Genomic DNA, 20,769 nt, shown 5'->3' with positions numbered 1-20,769 from the left:
CCTCCTATTGGTGCGAGTCAGAATTCTCGCTGCAGAGTTTTGCACTGCAGAAATGTGAGTGTCAGAAGAGCGACAGGCACGAACAGAGCACCTTTCATAAAAGACGCTCTATCTCCTTTTCTAGAAAAAAAGCAGGGATTTTGGTGAAACCCAGCCATGTTTAGCTTGACTTTTCTCAGGAATGGAGGTACGTAGAAACAAACGGTTTGTGGCCATTTGAAACATAAAGTTTCACCTTTCAAATGAGCTACAGTATGTGTTGGTGGCAATAATATAGAATACACTGTGGCTCTACATAAATCGCCAAAAATGGTCTAAATTGCCGGTAGCCTACACTTGACTAAAACTTTGGAAAGGAGCGCGGCACTCAATGAGTTAAAATGATAAGCCATGGCAATAAATTCCTATATAAACAATAAATACAATATAATAAAATAAAACAATATTTGTAATAAAACATACAGAGACACACAAGGGCTAGAATGTGTAGAACATGTGTAATTTAAAGTACTTGATTCCAGAAGAAAAAATACAGTTGTGCAAAGTTGGTCTCATTGAGTGCTGTTCCCATTTATTGTAACATGAAAGGTTATTAACAAAACAGTAGTTGATGTGGATTGAAGCAAAAACAAAGATCACTGGCTTTCCTCTGGCTGTCGGTAAGAACTGTGTGAACCCAGGCCACCACCATCCATTTCAGGCAGCTGGGCAGCTGCTGTGTGTTACGCAGACAAAATGAAAAGGTACTGCACCTTTGTGGTCAAAGTAAAGTACTTGCACAAAACACAAACTAAAGAATGGCTCCTCCATATTTCATGGCTGCAGATGTCGAGGCAATGGGTCTGTCATAATTGAGGCAAGAGATGCTCTTGGTCTTGGGAACCGGGATGATCATGAACTCTTTGAATCACCTGGGTACTGAGCTTTGACAGAGGGAGATGTTGAAATGTAGGTGAAAGTTTGAACCAAGTTGGTCCGCTCCGGTGGGTGCACCGCCACCTATGTATTTGTAAACAACTCATTCTAAGCTTTTAATCAATAATCAGTTTTAAGGTTTCTTTGTTCTTTTATGACAATAAACTGAGTCTCTCTTTGGTTTGTGGACAAAACAAGACATTTGAGGACGTCATCTGGTAGTTTGAGAAACACTGATTGATTTTATTGACCAAACAACTAATCAATTAATCATTTACATATCAACAAAATAATCGATCGTTGCTCAGGTGTAGGACCGGACCGTCCCGTCCTCTAGTGGAGCTGCTGGTGTTTCTTCAGGTTGTAAGACTGGCTGAAGGCCTTCCCACAATGCCCACACACATACGGTTTCTCTCCGGTGTGGACGCGCTGGTGGGCCGTGAACTCTCTGGAGGTAGCGAACGCCTTCCCACACTGCTCACAGCTATACGGCCTCTCTCCGGTGTGGACGCGCTGGTGGTTCGCTAAATGTCCGGAGGTAACAAACGCCTTCCCACACTGCTCACAGCTGTACGGCCTCTCTCCGGTGTGGATGCGCCGGTGGTTCGCTATCTGTCCGAGGGTAACAAACGCCTTCCCACACTGCTCACAGCTGTACGGCCTCTCTCCGGTGTGGACCCGCCGGTGGACCACTAACTGTGCGGGGCTACGAAACGCCTTCCCACACTGCTCACAGCTGTACGGCCTCTCTCCGGTGTGAGTGCGACGGTGGATCGTTAAATATGCGGACCTAGTAAACGCCTTCCCACACTGCTCGCAGCTGTACGGCCTCTCTTCGGTGTGGATGCGACGGTGGACCGTTAAATATTTGGAGGTAACAAACGCCTTCCCGCAGTGCTCGCAGCTGTACGGCTTCTCTCTGGTGTGGACGTGCCGGTGTGTTGTTAACTGTGAGGAGGTAGAGAACGCCTTCCCACACTGCTCGCAGCTGTACGGCTTCTCTCCGGTGTGGACGCGCCGGTGGACCTTTAACAATGAGGGGATAGCGAACGCCTTCCCACACTGCTCACAGCTGTACGGCCTCTCTCTGGCGTGGTTCTGCTGGTGAATTTTCGGTCCGGACAAGTCAGTGGACGATGTGTCGCTCTGCTCGTACTTGTACGGCATCTGTCCACATTGGGGTGGCTGGTGGTGAGCATTTAGATGAACTGAGGTCCTGACCGTGTTCCAACACCAATTACAGCTGTGTGGTTTCACCATGGTGTGATCCTGTTTCTATGGCAACAGACAGAGAGAATTAATCAATTAATGATGGATGGATGGACATTAAAGGTGTTCAGAAATGGCCGTTTTTCCTGTTTGTTGAATTTTCACGAGTTTACCCTAGTAAGGAAAATTAATTTGATTGGTTGTTATCGAGCGGGCGGGATGTTCATTGTTTGGGCGAGACCGAGCTTGGTGTGTGCGTGTGTGTCTTAGACGTTTGATTGACGGATAATGGATCCAATATCAGTGGCCAATGCGGGAAAAAAATACCACACTTTCATCCCAGATTTACTCAAAAATAAAATGTTGCACAAAGTTTGGGCTCCATCGTCTGATAGACACTAATTACACTAATGTTAGGACCCACAGTGGGCTCAAATTCAATTTTCTTTTCTGTACAGCTTTAGGTACCGTCATCATCGTCATCACACAGCTTGTTGATGCTGCTGTTTTGTTTTCCTTTTTAAATTCTTCATTAATACAAATCTAACATGCAGAATTACTCCAGTATACTTTGAAACTAAGCAAAACATGTCAGTCTTGGAGTTGATATATTAACCAGTGATGGGAATTAGGGCGTTTATGAAATAACGGCTCAAAAAGTTACTGTTTCCCCGGTTAGGGTTACTCTGTTACCGTTACTGATGAATAAACGCTCTGTTACTTGACTCAAGAAGTTAAACAGTTACTTTTTCGCATGAAAAAATATTAAAACTTAATAACACGGACCTGTGGACCAGTTTCCCCAAACAAATCCGGATCCTGCTTCTCCTCCTTTATCATGTTGTAGTCCTGGTCCTGCTTCTCCTCCTTTATCATGTTGTAGTCCTGATCCTGGTTCTCCTCCTTTATCATGTTGTAGTCCTGGTCCTGGTTCTCCTCCTTTATCATGTTGTAGTCCTGGTCCTGCTTCTCCTCCTTTATCATGTTGTAGTCCTGGTCCTGGTTCTCCTCCTTTATCATGTTGTAGTCCTGGTCCTGGTTCTCCTCCTTCATCCTGGTCCTGGTCAGATGGGACCTCCTCTTGGTGCTTTTCCAGGAGCTCAGTACGGTATAGCACGGCTCTCCTGGGTTTTATCCTCTTTTCCTCCGGCCCCTCCTACCTGGTATCTGCTACTTTTTTGGTAACGCCCATAGACTGTATGGTAACACCTCAGCCTTGGTTGGTTTCAAGCGAGCCGAAGCGATACTAAACGTGACGTCAGCCGACTGCCTTCCACTGATTGGCCAGAGTGTTGTCACTGGAAGACGAGTGAGCTGACGAGAGGAGAGAAACAAGAGATAGACGACGTGATATGACGACCCCGCCCCCGCTGAGGAGCAACTATGAAGTTTGTAAACACAGAACATGACGGTGCTAATGTGGGACAATAATAAAGAAGACAGTCCGCTGGATATTTGTAATAAATGTTCCAAGGAAGCTCCACAAGGAGGTAAAAATAGCGCAAGCTTTACTACTTCAACCCTGATCAGTCACCTGAAACATAACCGTCGCTCCGACAGAGTTTTCAAAGCTATGAGGACGCCGCTAAAGACGCTAGCACATTCACACATTTCACCAGTCACACAATACTGTCTGGCTAACCTATTGTACTCTGTGATCATCATTCTAAAAGTTATGCATGCAGCCCCCAACTTACCACCACACCCTACACTCCTGAACATTCACACCTGCTCCAGAACATTAGCACCTCCAAGCATCCCCCACCACTGCTTTGTAGTGTTGTGGTCATGACCACCTAACCCGAGACAAAGACTAGGCCGAGACCAGAGTATACCGAGACCAAGACAAGACCAAGACTTTGAGGGGGCGAGACGGAGTCAAGACCAAGACCGTGGAGGGGCGAGACCAAGTCCAAGACCAAGTCCAAGACCAAACAGAATAAACAGAAGCATTAGCATAGTCTATTTGTCATATTGAAAAATACATTTATTTCAAACTGTTGGTAAAGCCAACCAGCCTGTAGAAGTACTTAACCCTTTTCACATGGTGCTTTCAAAAGCAGCAACCATGATGCTGTTACAGCCAATGTATGAAGAACATCATCATCAACACTTGAGAGGCGATTCTCTGATGAAAAAACAAAAAAAATTACTGTAGCCTACATGATTTTGTTGTTGTCATTTTTCCCAAAGTGATTAAGTTAAAGCAGAAGTAAGTGATATATTTGTGTTAATATAAGTCTTAAATAGTTATATCTTCCGACAGCAATCACTTACATAGAGTGTTTGGACTGAAACACGGGTCTGTCAGTCACTCTGCTCTGCTCTGAGCCGAGGAGAAAACATTTATCGTATCCTACAGATTTTATCCAATGAGGAGAGAGAACGGCATGCAGGGCTGTGTGTGCAGCCAAGGAACGCCGTGAATGTGGCGACGTAGGGACGAAGACTGTTATGGTGCGTTCAAGGAAACTCGTATTTTTCCGACCGTGACGTGGTACGAGTTCACCGGTCGGAAGTTACGAGTGGCCGTTATAGCGACTTTCACCGGTAAAACAGGTTGGAAAAACACGAGTGGGTTGCCTGGAACGCTACAAAGTCGTAAGTTGTGACTTGAAGCTGTAATTTACGATTTCAAAAGCCTGCCTGGAACGCAGCATTAGCGAAAACGACCGGACCACTTACTTCTGCTTTAACCCAATTAAGTTAAAAAGGGTGAGTTAACATAGAGTAGGCCTAATTCTCTCTCTCGCTCTCTCTCTCTCAGTTCAATTCAATAAGCTTTATTGGCATGACTGTCATTACAATATTGCCAAAGCATTACAAAAATGGTAAAATAACACATACAACATAAATAAATAAACAGATAATATAATAATAAAGATGATACTAATGAACAAACAGTGTAGATATCATTAAGCAGGTAAAACTGCTCATATAGAGGAGCTCATGTTGAGCAGCTCTTCTCTCTCAGAGCTACGAGGACGCCGCTAAAGACGCTAGCAACATAAAGCTAACATGAAGCCAGCCTCTCTCTCTCTCTCTCTCTCTCTCTCTCTCTCTCTCTCTCTCTCTCTCTCTCTCTCTCTCTCTCTCTCTCTCTCTCTCTCTCTCTCTCTCTCTCTCTCTCTCTCTCTCTCTCTCTCTCTCTCTCTCTTCCTTGAACAACTGAACCTCATTTACTTTAGTGAAAAGTTATTCATTTGTATGGAACCAGCCAAGCTTTTTTAACTTGTGGGATGCACTTTTCCCACTTTGTATTTATTTTAAATGAGTAAAATTAATAAAATAACGCAAAGTATTTGCATCAGTTCTAGAGTCTTTTATTTTTACATCAATAAGTAATGCACCTCATTTAAATAGATGTTCATTTGAGATATCAAATAGTTTTGTTTGATATCTTTTAGCAAATGTTTGAAAGGCTTGCTAATAGAATATCTTCATTTAAAGAGTCAAAACTGTTTTTGGTTTTGTTTATAGTATTGATGTCGTGATATTTTAGGTCCTCACTAGTCTTTCTTATCTCCAGGTATGTTATCGGTTATCGGTATTGGCATTCGGGAGCAGAAAGTTATCGGTTTCAAAAAAATGTTCCTAATCCCTAAAAATAAGTAGTAAATTAAAGTGATAAGCCATGGCAATATATTAAATTCCTATATAAACAATAAATACAATATAATAAAATAAAACGATATTTGTAATAAAACATACAGGGACACACAAGGGCTAGAATGTGTAGAACATGTGTAATTTAAAGTACTTGATTCCAGAAGAAAAAATACAGTTGTGCAAAGTTGGTTTCATTGGGTGCTGTTCCCATTTATTGTAACAGGAAAGGTTATTAACAAAACAGTAGTTGATGTGGATTAGGGCTGCAACAACTAATCGGTGAAATCGATAAAAATCGATTATTAAATTCGTTGGCAACAAATTTGATTATCGATTAGTTGGGTAGCGATTAACTTGGCCCAGAGCCAGGGAAAAAAAGAAAATATTTCTTATCTTTACCCGTGTCCAAATCAAGGGGGCAGTTGTCGGTCTGAGAAGTGAAGCTCACTTCCGCGTTCAAAAAACTGCAATCCCCTCGGCTATAAAGAATCGAAATGAAATGAAACGAAATGAAATGCTGTCGCTGGGGGCTGGCTCCAGAAGGGAGCAACTCCAATCGAGCCCCATGTTAAAATAGCCGATTTTACAGCTTAAAAAAACATATTTACAGCCTGGTACATTTCATTTGTTTGGTCTCAACCGATAGTTTCTACCCCCGCACACACTCTGAAGGGGGTGAATTTTTTTTAAAACTCTACCGTTTTACTATTATTAGGTTTAAAGTTCTGGCCAATTAGGTTGCAGAACCGTTGAGTGACAGGTCTGGAGACCGCTGCTTCGAGGCCAGTGGGCGGGTTCTCGGCCGGCCAACGGCCGCACCGCTCCAAATATGGCAAGTAGAATCCAACATGGCGCGGCTCAAACCCCCGTAGTAGCGGCACAAAACAGACTCCCCCAAACCAATGGGTGACGTCACGGGTGCTACGTCCATTCTTTTTACTGTCTATGGTCCAAATCAGTCAGCAGCAGCAGCAGTCATCCAGCTCCAATAATCCACTAATACTGTTTACATCGCGTTCCTGGCGGCCAACCTGTTTCATTCATTTGCATCATGTAAAAAAAAAAGACGTATTTTTAGCGGCGGCAACAGCCGTGTTTCTGATCAACCGGACCTGTGTTGTCCGGTTCCACCGCGCTGTTTACTCCTGGTGCAACGTTACTCCCACACGGACACGGTCCGCGTGGCTCGGACGCAGTGTGTCTCACGGACATGGTCACGGACTGTCTGGACCCGTGGTCTGGACTCGGTACCAGCAGCAGAGAGGCTTCACTGTCTCCTGTGGCAGCCTCTCCTGTCAGAACACTGAAGCTAAAGCTAAAGCTAACGTTAGCTAAAACTGTATTTTTTTTTCACACAATGCAAATGAATGAAGCACGCTGGCCACGAGGAACGCGATGCAAATGGGAATAATATGGATTATAAAACTGTTGGAGTTTGATGACTGCTGCTGCTGACTGATTTGGACACCTGGAGTAAAGGTAAGAAATATTCCTTTGAGGTTTGATCAGCTGTTCCTCTGCTCAGAGCTCGGTGTGTGGAGGACTCAGATTAGAGATTTGATCATCATTTACCCGTTTTATTTGATGGTGATGGGCGCTATTACAGTTAATACCGATGTTTACATCAGATCGCTGCTGTGTGTGTGTGTGTAACGTTGTGGGTGTGTGACTGGAGGGTGCAGCCTGTCCCCCCGCGGTGACTGATGTTTATCACGGTGTGATTACATGGGCCGGTCGGGGAAGCGGGCTGTGAGCGAAACTGAAAACTGTCGGAGTAAAGTCAGGTTGTTGTCGGTTGATCCGGTGAATGATGAACTTTCAGGGTTGATCAGAATTTTCCTCTGGATGTAAACATGTTGCAGACTTCCACTTGTAAGCAAATCAGGCAGTGCCCTAATGAATTTTGTCTATTATTTTTTAATGTATTATTAGTTTAACAGCTCTGGGCAGTTCAACTTACTTAAAAAAAAAACTATTTGTGCAATTTTTTTTGCACTAATATTGTCCATTTGGAATAACATTCTGTTTTTGAATAAAGTTAGGGAGAAAGAAATAAATGATACCAGTGACATGCTGGATCAAACTGAGAAACAACTCCTCCTCTCGTTCTTCTCTTCCCTACAATGTAAATGGGTGGTTGACATATAAGCCGAAAAAAAGATTTTTTTTAAAACTTAAAATATTATCCCTGAAAATTACTTTTTTGTGTCGTCTTGACTCTTAACTCTACACATATACATGTGTTCTTGAAGATTTTGCATCAAAATTAGCATTTTTTCATCAATTTGCTGTATCAGTGCCTTAAATTGTCATACGGTGTGACATGAAAGCTATGTTATATAAAATGAAAATGGGGTACTTTTTTCTTTTCTAACTGACTGCATCATACATTTTAATCATGACTGATTTGATATTAAACATTTCCTTCTGAAAATGTATTATACTTTGGATTATTTTTCAAAATTATCATACAAAGGATGACATCGCTCCTCAATCTTTCAAGATATTTTAGAATAATTCTGTTAAACCTTGTAATAACTCTAACATAATGCTTGAGACTCTTGGTAGTTCTATTTTCCTTGTGGTCTATGGATATTTTCACAATTTATCACTAACAAAGCTGTTTTCTTGTCACAATTGTGAGCGTCACACCACATGACATGAGTGTCACACCACATGACAAACTGCACCAAAAATGCAAAAAAGTGTATTTTATGTATTTGACATTCAAACAAAAACAATTGAGGACATATCTTGTAATAAAAAAACTGATTTTGGGCACAGGTTACACGGGAATTCCAATTGCAGAACTAAAGTCTTAGAACAATAACATCATCCACAAAACCATGGTCCAATATAGACACATTACATTACATTGTGTACTCAGCATGAATTAGCATTTAAAATCTACTTATGAGTTAATGTGAATATTTTATGATTAAATGTTAACATTTCTACATTAGGACAAAAAATTATCAACACAGTTTTGAAAAAAACATCAAACATTTAACATTATTTCCCAGTCGGGGGTGCTCAGTGGTCAAGTTGTTAGACAATATGTCCCATGTTGGCATACGACTGAAGCCCTGTTTGCCACTTCGACTCCTGACAGAGACGATCCTTTCCACATGTCATTTCACCAGTCTCCTTAAATTTATTTTTAAATAGGATCTGTTAATATGCACAGCATGGCAAATGGTAAAATATGGTTACATGAAATATAAAATTGGAATGTGAAATATTATTTGTATAGATAAAAAAATCTAACATCAAACTTCTTAAATTTGTGTGTTTTGTATATTTATTTATATTAATATTAATGCAAAATAAAGTGAATGTCATATGGTGTGACAGATATGTCATATGGTGTGACTTAGAAAAACCGTCACACCGTTATGACAAAGTGTCACACCACATGACATTCTGCTCAGTTAAGTTGATATATTAGCCAACTAAAAACAGCTAGCCTATAGTTATCATGTTATTCACCACATGGCAGCAATACTTTTTAAGCATTAATAAGTAATATTTGTGAAAAATAATTATTTTTCATGCAAATAATGTCACACCATAAGACACAAAACATTGACCACTATTGATGATGTCAGATATATTGCTTTTTAAATAAAAATCTAAAAGGCAGAACTCACCTCTTGACCTGGCATACCACTCCAGAGATGTTACTGTAACTTCCTGGTTGAGTGTGGTCCTCTTTATCATTAAGATGTCCAAATTATTGCCCATTCAAAATATACAAAATAGTGTCACACCGTATGACGCCCATTTTGCGGACAAAATGTATTTGGTCAAAACTTGTTTGGACATTATGCACAGACATCAAATCTTTCTGTGGGCTTTAAAAACACCTCATTATTTTATATGCATTGTACAACTATCAAATATTTATAATTTATTTGGAAATATGCTCTTATTATTAAGGTCACACATATGCCGGACAGTCACACCGTATGACATTTTTGATGTTTGGATCAAAATTCTGAGTAGAAATCTTAAAACACCACCAACAACTTTGGTATTATTGTACTATATCTTGTCAGAGGAACAACATTTACATATATATTCTTAAAAAATATAATTTTTTATCAGTATGTGACACCCGGACAGTCAGAATTGTGTTATTCGTCAACCACCCAAATCAAATTTGTGCCTTTTTTTTATCCGATTAATCGAAGAAATAATCGACTGATTAATCGATTATCAAAATTATTTTAATCTTATCATTTAATCAATAATCAGTTTTAAGGTTTCTTTGTTCCTTTATGTCAATAAACTGAGTCTCTCTTTGGTTTGTGGACAAAACAAGACAATTGAGGACGTCATCTGGTAGTTTGAGAAACACTGATTGATTTTATTGACCAAACAACTAATCGATTAATCATTTACATATCAACAAAATAATCGATAGTTGCTCAGGTGTAGGACCGGACCGTCCCGTCCTCTAGCTGCTGTGGAGCTGCTGGTGTTTCTTCAGGTTGTAAGACTGGCTGAAGGCCTTCCCACAATGCCCACACACGGTTTCTCTCCGGTGTGGACGCGCCGGTGGGCCGTTAACTCTCTGGAGGTAGCGAAAACCTTCCCACACTGCTCACAGCTATACGGCCTCTCTCCTCTCTCCGGTATGGACGCGCTGGTGCTTCGCTAAATGTGTGGAGGTAACAAACGCCTTCCCACACTGCTCACAGCTATACGGCCTCTCTCCGGTGTGGACGCGCTGGTGGTTTGCTAAATGTCCGGAGGTAACAAACGCCTTCCCACACTGCTCACAGCTGTACGGCCTCTCTCCGGTGTGGACGCGCCGGTGGACCACTAACTGTGCGGGGCTACCAAACGCCTTCCCACAGTGCTCACAGCTGTACGGCCTCTCTCCGGTGTGGATGCGACGGTGGATCGTTAAATATGCGGACCTAGTAAACGCCTTCCCACACTGCTCACAGCTGTACGGCCTCTCTCCGGTGTGGATGCGACGGTGGATCGTTAAATATGCGGACCTAGTAAACGCCTTCCCACACTGCTTGCAGCTGTACGGCCTCTCTCCAGTGTGGACGCGCTGGTGGTTCGCTAAATGTCCGGAGGTAACAAACGCCTTCCCACACTGCTCACAGCTGTACGGCCTCTCTCCAGTGTGGATGCGACGCCGGTGTCTTGTTAACACTTTGGAGGTAGCGAACGCCTTCCCACACTGCTCGCAGCTGTACGGCCTCTCTCCGGTGTGGACGCGCCGGTGGACCTTTAACAATGAGGGGAAAGCGAACGCCTTCCCGCACTGCTCACAGCTGTACGGCTTCTCTCTGGCGTGGATCCGCTGGTGAATTTTCAGTCCGGACAAGTCAGTGGACGATGTGTCGCTCTGCTTGTACTTGTACGGCATCTGTCCACACTGGGGTGGCTGGTGGTGAGCGTTTAGATGAACTGAGGTCCTGACCGTGTTCCTACACCCATTACAGCTGTGTGGTTTCACCATGGTGTGATCCTGTTTCTATGGCAACAGACAGAGAGAGAGAATTAATTAATTAATGATGGATGGGTGGACATTAAAGGTGTTCAGAAATGGCCGTTTGTCCTGTTTGTTGCGCCAAGTTTTCACGAGTTAACCCTAGTAAGGAAAATGAATTTGATTGGTTGTTATCGAGCGGGGCGGGATATTCAATGTTTGGGGTGAGACCGAGCTCGGTGTGTGTATGTGTGTCTCAGACGTTTGATTGACGGATGATGGATCCAATATCAGTGGCCAATGCGGGAAAAAAAATACCACACTTTCATCCCAGATTTACTCAAAAATAGAATGTTGCACAAAGTTTGGGCTCCATCGTCTGATAGACACTAATTACACTAATGTTAGGACCCACAGTGGGCTCAAATTCAATTTTCTTTTCTGTACAGCTTTAGGTACCGTCATCACACACCTTGTTGATGCTGCTGTTTTGTTTTCCTTTTTAAATTCTTCATTAATACAAATCTTAAAAGCAGAATTATTCCAATATACTTTGAAACTAAGCAAAACATGTCAGTCTTTGAGTTGATATAGTAACCAGTGATGGGAATTAGGGCGTTCATGAAATAACGGCTTAAAAAGTTATTGTTTCCCATAAAACGCTTGTAAACACGCGTTACTTGATTCAAGAAGTTAAACAGTTACTTTCTTGCAAGAAAAAATATTAAAACTTAATAACACAGACCTGTGGACCAGTCTGCCCAAACAAATCCGGATCCTGCTTCTCGTCCTTTATCATGTTGTAGTCCTGGTCCTGGTTCTCCTCCTTTATCATGTTGTAGTCCTGGTCCTGGTTCTCCTCCTTCATCATGTTGTAGTCCTGTTTCTCCTCCTTTATCATGTTGTAGTCCTGGTCCTGGTTCTCCTCCTTCATCATGTTGTAGTCCTGGTTCTCCTCCTTTATCATGTTGTAGTCCTGGTCCTGGTTCTCCTCCTTTATCATGTTGTAGTCCTGGTCCTGGTTCTCCTCCTTCATCATGTTGTAGTCCTGGTCCTGGTTCTCCTCCTTCATCCTGGTCCTAGTCAGATGGGACCTCCTCTTGGTGCTTTTCCACGAGCTCAGTACGGTATAGTACGGCTCTCCTGGGTTTTATCCTCTTTTCCTCCGCCCCCTCCTACCTGGTATCTGCTACTTCTTTGGTAACGCCCATAGACTGTATGTTAACACCTCAGCCTTGGTTGGTTTCAAGCGAGCCGAAGCGATACTAAACGTGACGTCAGCCGACTGCCTTCCACTGATTGGCCAGAGCGTTGTCACTGGAAGACGAGTGAGCTGACGAGAGGAGAGAAACAAGAGAGAGACGACGTGATACGACGACCCCGCCCCCGCTGAGGAGCAACTATGAAGTTTGTAAACACAGAACATGACGGCGCTAATGTGGGACAATAATAAAGAAGACAGTCCGCTGGATATTTGTAATAAATGTTCCAAGGAAGCTCCACGAGGAGGTAAAAATAGCGCGAGCTTTACTACTTCAACCCTGATCAGTCACCTGAAACATAACCGTCGCTCCGATGGAGTTTTCAAAGCTACGAGGACGCCGCTAAAGACGCTAGCACATTCACACATTTCACCAGTCACACAATACTGTCTGGCTAACCTATTGTACTCTGTGATTATCATTCTAAAAGTTATGCATGCAGCCCCCAACTTACCACCACACCCTACACTCCTGAACATTCACACCTGCTCCAGAACATTAGCACCTCCAAGCATCCCCCACCACTGCTTTGTAGTGTTGTGGTCATGACCACCTAACCCGAGACAAAGACTAGGCCGAGACCAGAGTATACCGAGACCAAGACAAGACCAAGACTTTGAGGGGGCGAGACAGAGTCAAGACCAAGACCGTGGAGGGGCGAGACCAAGTCCGAGACCAAACAGAATAAACAGAAGCATTAGCATAGTCTATTTGTCATATTGAAAAATACATTTATTTCAAACTGTTGGTAAAGCCAACCAGCCTGTAGAAGTACTTAACCCTTTTCACATGGTGCTTTCAAAAGCAGCAACCATGATGCTGTTACAGCCAATGTATGAAGAACATTATCATCAATACTTGAGAGGCGATTCTCTGATGAAAAAACAAAAAAAATTACTGTAGTCTACATGATTTTGTTGTTGTCATTTTTCCCAAAGTGATTAAGTTAAAGCAGAAGTAAGTGATATATTTGTGTTAATATAAGTCTTAAATAGTTGTATCTTCCGACAGCAATCACTTACATAGAGTGTTTGGTCTGAAACACGGGTCTGTCAGTCACTCTGCTCTGCTCTGAGCCGAGGAGAAAACATTTATCGTATCCTACAGTTTTTATCCAATGAGGAGAGAGAACGGCATGCAGGGCTGTGTGTGCAGCCAAGGAACGCCGTGAATGTGGCGACGTAGGGACGAGGACTGTTATGGTGCGTTCAATGGAAACTCGTATTTTTCCGACCGTGAAGTCGTACCAGTTTGATCTGGTACGAGTTCACCGGTCGGAAGTTACGAGTGGCCGTTATAGTGACTTTCACCGGTAAAACAGGTCGGAAAAACACGAGTGGGTTGCCTGGAACGCTACAAAGTCGTAAGTTGTGACTTGAAGCTGTAATATTCAAAAGCCTGCCTGGAACGCAGCATTAGCGAAAACGACCGGACCACTTACTTCTGCTTTAACCCAATTAAGTTAAAAACGGTGAGTTAACATACAGTAATTCTCTCTCTCGCTCTCTCTCTCTCAGTTCAATTCAATAAGCTTTATTGGCATGACTGTCATTACAATATTGCCAAAGCATTACAAAAATGGTAAAATAACACATACAACATAAATAAATAAACAGATAATATAATAATAAAGATGATACTAATGAACAAACAGTGTAGATATCATTAAGCAGGTAAAACTGCTCATATAGAGGAGCTCATGTTGAGCAGCTCTTCTCTCTTTCAAAGCTACGAGGACGCCGCTAAAGACGCTAGCAACATAAAGCTAACTGTAAGAAGCCACCGGGACACAAACACACACCATCTCCCTCTCTCCCTCTCAAACACACACTCTCTCTCTCTCTCTCTCTCTCTCTCTCTCTCTCTCTCTCTCTCTCTCTCTCTCTCTCTCTCTCTCTCTCTCTCTCTCTCTCTCTCTCTCTCTCTCTCTCTCTTCCTTGAACAACTGAACCTCATTTACTTTAGTGAAAAGTTATTCATTTGTATGGAACCAGCCAAGCTTTTTTAACTTGTGGGATGCACTTTTCCCACTTTGTATTTATTTTCAATGAGTAAAATAAATAAAATAACGCAAAGTATTTGCATCAGTTCTAGAGTATTTTATTTTTACATCAATAAGTAATGCACCCCATTTAAATAGATGTTCATTTGAGATATCAAATAGTTTTGTTTGATATCTTTTAGCAAATGTTTGAAAGGCTTGCTAATAGAATATCTTCATTTAAAAAGTAAAAACTGTTTTTGGTTTTGTTTATAGTATTGATGTCATGATATTTTAGGTCCTCACTAGTCTTTCTTATCTCCAGGTATGTTATCGGTATTGGCATTCGGGAGCAGAAAGTTATCGGTATCGGTTTCAAAAAAATGTTCCTAATCCCTAAAAATAAGTAGTAAATTAAAATGATAAGCCATGGCAATATATTAAATTCCTATATAAACAATAAATACAATATAATAAAATAAAACGATATTTGTAATAAAACATACAGGGACACACAAGGGCTAGAATGTGTAGAACATGTGTAATTTAAAGTACTTGATTCCAGAAGAAAAAATACAGTTGTGCAAAGTTGGTTTCATTGGGTGCTGTTCCCATTTATTGTAACAGGAAAGGTTATTAACAAAACAGTAGTTGATGTGGATTAGGGCTGCAACAACTAATCGATAAAAATCGATTATTAAATTCGTTGGCAACGAATTTGATTATCGATTAGTTGGGTAGCGATTAACTTGGCCCAGAGCCAGGGAAAAAAAGAAAATATTTCTTATCTTTACCCGTGTCCAAATCAGTCAGCAGCAGCAGCAGTCATCCAGCTCCAATAACCCACTAATATTATTTCCGTTTACATCGCGTTCCTGGCGACCAACCCGTTTCATTCATTTGCATCATGTGAAAAGAAAGACGTATTTTTAGCGGCGGCAACAGCCGTGTTTCTGATCAACCGGACCTGTGTTGTCCGGTTCCACCGCGTTGTTTACTCCTGGTGCAACGTTACTCCCACACGGACACGGTCCGCGCGGCTCGGGCGCGATGTGTCACGGACTGTCTGGACCCGTGGTCTGGACTCGATACCAGCAGCAGAGAGGCTTCACTGTCTCCTGTGGCAGCCTCTCCTGTCAGAACACTGAAGCTAAAGCTAACGTTAGCTAAAACTTTATTATTTTTTTCACACAATGCAAATGAATGAAGCACGCTGGCCGCGAGGAACGCGATGCAAATGGGAATAATATGGATTATAAAACTGTTGGAGTTTGATGACTGCTGCTGCTGACTGATTTGGACACCTGGAGTAAAGGTAAGAAATATTTCTTTGAGGTTTGATCAGCTGTTCCTCTGGGCTCGGTGTGTGGAGGACTCAGATTAGAGATTTGATCATCATTTACCCGTTTTATTTGATGGTGATGGGCGCTATTACAGTTAATACCGATGTTTACATCAGATTGCTGCTGTGTGTGTGTGTGTAACGTTGTGGGTGTGTGACCGGAGGGTGCAGCCTGTCCCCCTGCGGTGACTGATGTTTATCACGGTGTGATTACGTGGGCTGGTCGGGGAAGCGGGCTGTGAGCGAAACTGAAAACTGTCGGAGTAAAGTCAGGTTGTTGTCGGTTGATCCGGTGAATGATGAACTTTCAGGGTTGATCAGAATTTTCCTCTGGATGTAAACATGTTGCAGACTTCCACTTGTAAGCAAATCAGGCAGTGTCCTAATGTACGGAAGCCCTAAAGGGCCAAGTCCGTATAATTTTTTTTATTATCGTTTTCTCGTGATAACGACTTATTATTTCGTTATCTCGAGATAACAAAGTCTGTTTTCTCGTGATAACGAATTAATTTATTTCGTTATCTCGAGATAACAAAGACCGTTTTCTCGTGATAATGAAATAATCATAGAATGTGTGGTTGACATGGTTGCCTAGCAACATGTTTCCCCGGTGCAATCGCTTCTGCTTACGGGGAAGTAGCAGCTGGTTAGCCGCTGTATGTTCGTAGCAGGGGGCTACTACGTATTAACTGACTCGCCGCTCTGTGTGTGTGTCGCGGTGATAATTTAACCGTGAAAAGTAGGCTACAACACACACAACATAACGTTACAGCCGCAGTGTTGTGAGTGAATCATGTCGGGACAACCAGGCTTCATGAACCCGCTTCACAGACCCCGGTGCCCGGCCGCCACTCACAACACTGCGGCTGTAACGTTATGTTGTGTGTGTTGTAGCCTACTTTTCACGGTTAAATTATCACCGCGACACACACACAGAGCGGCGAGTCAGTTAATACGTAGTAGCCCCCTGCTACGAACATACAGCGGCTAACCAGCTGCTACTTCCCCGTAAGCAGAAGCGATTGCACCGGGGAAACATGTTGCTAGGCAACCATGTCAACCACACATTCTATGATTATTTCATTATCACGAGAAAACGGTCTTTGTTATCTCGAGATAACGAAATAAATTAATTCGTTATCACGAGAAAACGATAATAAAAAAATGTATACGGACTTGGCCCTTTAGGGCTTCCGTACTAATGAATTTTGTCTATTATTTTTTAATGTATTATTAGTTTAACAGCTCTGGGCCGTTCAACTTACTTAAAAAAAAAACCTATTTGTGCAATTTTTTTTGCACTAATATTGTCCATTTGGAATAACATTCTGTTTTTGAATAAAGTTAGGGAGAAAGAAATAAATGATACCAGTGACATGCTGGATCAAACTGAGAAACAACTCCTCCTCTCGTTCTTCTCTTCCGTACAATGTAAATCAAATTTGTGCCTTTTTTTATCCGTTTAATCGAAGAAATAATCGACAGATTAATCGATTATCAAAATAATCGTTAGTTGCAGCCCTAATGTGGATCACTGGCTTTCCTCTGGCTGTCGGTAAGAACTGTGTGAACCCACCACCATCCATTTCAGGCAGCTGGGCAGCTGCTGTGTGTTACGCAGACAAAATGAAAAGGTACTGCACCTTTGTGGTCAAAGTAAAGTACTTGCACAAAACACAAACTAAAGAATGGCTCCTCCATATTTCATGGCTGCAGATGTCGAGGCAATGGATCTGTCATAATTGAGGCAAGAGATGTTCTTGGTCTTGGGAACCGGGATGATCATGAACTCTTTGAATCACCTGGGTACTGAGCTTGGTACTGAGATGTTGAAATGTAGGTGAAAGTTTGAACCAAGTTTGTCCGCTCCGGTGGGTGCACCGCCACCTATGTATTTGTAAACAACTCATTCTAAGCTTTTAATCAATAATCAGTTTTAAGGTTTCTTTGTTCCTTTATGACAATAAACTGTGTCTCTCTTTGGTTTGTGGACAAAACAAGACAATTGAGAACGTCATCTGGTAGTTTGAGAAACACTGATTGATTTTATTGACCAAACAACTAATCGATTAATCATTTACATATCAACAAAATAATCAATAGTTGCTCAGGTGTAGGACCGGACCGTCCCGTCCTCTAGCTGCTGTGGAGCTGCTGGTGTTTCTTCAGGTTGTAAGACTGGCTGAAGGCCTTCCCACAATGCCCACATACGGTTTCTCTCCGGTGTGGACGCGCTGGTGGGCCGTTAACTCTCTGGAGGTAGCGAAAACCTTCCCACACTGCTCACAGCTATACGGCCTCTCTCCTCTCTCCGGTATGGACGCGCTGGTGCTTCGCTAAATGTGCGGAGATAACAAACGCCTTCCCACACTGCTCACAGCTGTACGGCCTCTCTCCGGTGTGGATGCGCCGGTGGTTCGCTAACTGTCCGGGGGTAGCAAACGCCTTCTCACACTGCTCGCAGCTGTACGGCCTCTCTCCGGTGTGGATGCGCCGGTGGAATATTAACTGTCCAGCTTGACTGAACGCCTTCCCACACTGCTCGCAGCTGTACGGCCTCTCTCCGGTGTGGATGCGACGGTGGACCGTTAAATATGTGGACATAGTAAACGCCTTCCCACACTGCTCGCAGCTGTACGGCTTCTCTCCGGTGTGGATGCGACGGTGGACCGTTAAATTTCTGGAGGTAACAAACGCCTTCCCGCAGTGCTCGCAGCTGTACGGCTTCTCTCCGGTGTGGACGCGACGGTGGACCGTTAAATTTCTGGAGGTAGCGAACGCCTTCCCACACTGCTCGCAGCTGTACGGCCTCTCTCCGGTGTGGACGCGCCGGTGGACCTTTAACAATGAGGGGGTAGCGAGCGCCTTCCCGCAGTGCTCACAGCTGTACGGCTCCTCTCTGGCGTGGTTCCGCTGATGAATTTTCAGTCTGGACAAGTCAGTGGACGATGCGTCGCATTGCTGGTACTTGTACGGCGTCTGTCCACATTGGGGTGGCTGGTGGTGAGCGTTCAGATGAACTGAGGTCCTGACCGTGTTCCTACACCCATTACAGCTGTGTGGTTTCACCATGGTGTGATCCTGTTTCTATGGCAACAGAGAGAATTAATCAATTAATGATGGATGGATGGACATTAAAGGTGTTCAGAAATGGCCGTTTGTCCTGTTTGTTGAATTTTCACGGGTTTACCCTAGTAAGGAAAATTAATTTGATTGGTTGTTATCGAGCGGGCGGGATATTCAGTGTTTGGGGTGAGACCGAGCTCAGTGTGTATGTGTGTCTCAGGCGTTGGATTGACGGATAATGGATCCAATATCAGTGGCCAATGCGGGGAAAAAAATACCACACTTTCATCCCAGATTTACTCAAAAATAGAATGTTGCACAAAGTTTGGGCTCCATCGTCTGATAGACACTAATTACACTAATGTTAGGACCCACAGTGGGCTTGTAATGGGAAATTTTGGTGTAACCCATTGTATGCTTTACAAGGGTTGTATAACCATGTTAATTAAGTGAACTTCCTTTCACCTTGTGGAAAGTGGTACTCAGCTAATCCTTTTCTGATACCTGTATGACATACACCAGACACAAATCACTGAATCCACACAGAGCAGGTTAAAGGTCAGACCAGTGCTCTGTGTTAATTTACAAGGGGAGTTGTGTCCTGGCGGTGAAGCCAGGCACAGCTACCAGTGCCATATATTTTGTCTGCTGTTCCATGTGTTTTGGGAACTATAAAGATAGCGCCCTGAGAACGTCTTCAGGGCACTCACTCACTGACTGTACTCCTGTTCGGTTGTGTGTGTGTGTGACTCCATTCATGAATGCCTTTTATTAAAACTCAAGAAAGATAGCGGACGTGTTCAGTCATCCTTTTTTAAATAAGGAACAACATTTTTTGCCACCACAGGCTCAAATTCAATTTTCTTTTCTGTACAGCTTTAAGTACCGTCATCATCGTCATCACACAGCTTGTTGATGCTGCTGTTTTGTTTTCCTTTTTAAATTCTTCATTAATACAAATCTTACATGCAGAATTATTCCAATATAATTTGAGACTAAGCAAAACATGTCAGTCTTTGAGTTGGTATAGTAACAAGTGATGGGAATTAGGGCGTTTATGAAATAACGGCTCAAAAAGTTAGTGTTTCCCCCGTTATAACTCTGTTACCTTTACTGATGATAAAACGCTCTGTTACTTGACTCAAGAAGTTAATTACTTTTTCGCATGAAAAAATATTAAAACTTAATAACACAGACCTGTGGACCAGTCTTCCCAAACAAATCCTGGTCCTGCTTCTCCTCCTTTATCATGTTGTAGTCCTGGTCCTGGTTCTCCTCCTTTATCGTGTTGTAGTCCTGGTCCTGGTTCTCCTCCTTTATCATGTTGTAGTCCTGTTGTAGTCCTGGTCCTGGTTCTCCTCCTTTATCATGTTGTAGTCCTGGTCCTGGTTCTCCTCCTTTATCATGTTGTAGTCCTGGTCCTGGTTCTCCTCCTTCATCCTGGTCCTGGTCAGACGGGACCTCCTCTTGGTGCTTTTCCATGAGCTCAGTACGGTACAGCACGGCTCTCCTGGGTTTTATCCTCTTTTCCTCCGGCCCCTCCTACCTGGTATCTGCTACTTCTTTGGTAACGCCCATAGACTGTATGGTAACACCTCAGCCCTGGTTTCACGTGACGTCAGCCGACTGCCTTCCACTGATTGGCCAGAGCGTCGTCACTGGAAGACGAGTGAGTGTGGAGCTGACGAGAGGAGAGAAACAAGAGAGAGACGACGTGATATGACGACCCCGCCCCCGCTGAGGAGCAACTATGAAGAACTCAGAGCTGGAGAAGCACCTCAACCGAGTGGAAAGCGCCATCTGTTTAACTTTGTATTCTCGCGATCTCTCCGACTTTCACGGTCACAACACTAAGTCTCTCCTCCTTAGATACCGTTGCTAAGGTGTCGGAGTTGACGGTTGGAAGAATAGACTGGGCTGTAACTTCAGAATC

The 20,769-nt window shown here is 43.1% G+C and overlaps 1 protein-coding gene and 1 pseudogene across 1 annotated transcript in view; one reads left to right on the top strand and one right to left on the bottom strand.

Annotated features, from left to right (window-relative positions):
• Window positions 1-18,842, bottom strand: part of LOC146970002 (uncharacterized) — a 34,974-nt pseudogene extending 16,132 nt beyond the window's left edge.
• Window positions 1-20,769, top strand: part of pitrm1 (pitrilysin metallopeptidase 1) — a 58,287-nt gene that overhangs the window by 22,893 nt on the left and 14,625 nt on the right. The gene's annotated exons all lie outside the window — the stretch shown is intronic.

Source organism: Trachurus japonicus, chromosome 17 (genome assembly GCF_045865225.1).
Source record: "Trachurus japonicus isolate A0001 chromosome 17, Traja_1.0".
Lineage (NCBI taxonomy): Eukaryota > Metazoa > Chordata > Actinopteri > Carangiformes > Carangidae > Trachurus > Trachurus japonicus.
This window is presented reverse-complemented; position numbering and strand designations above follow the sequence as displayed.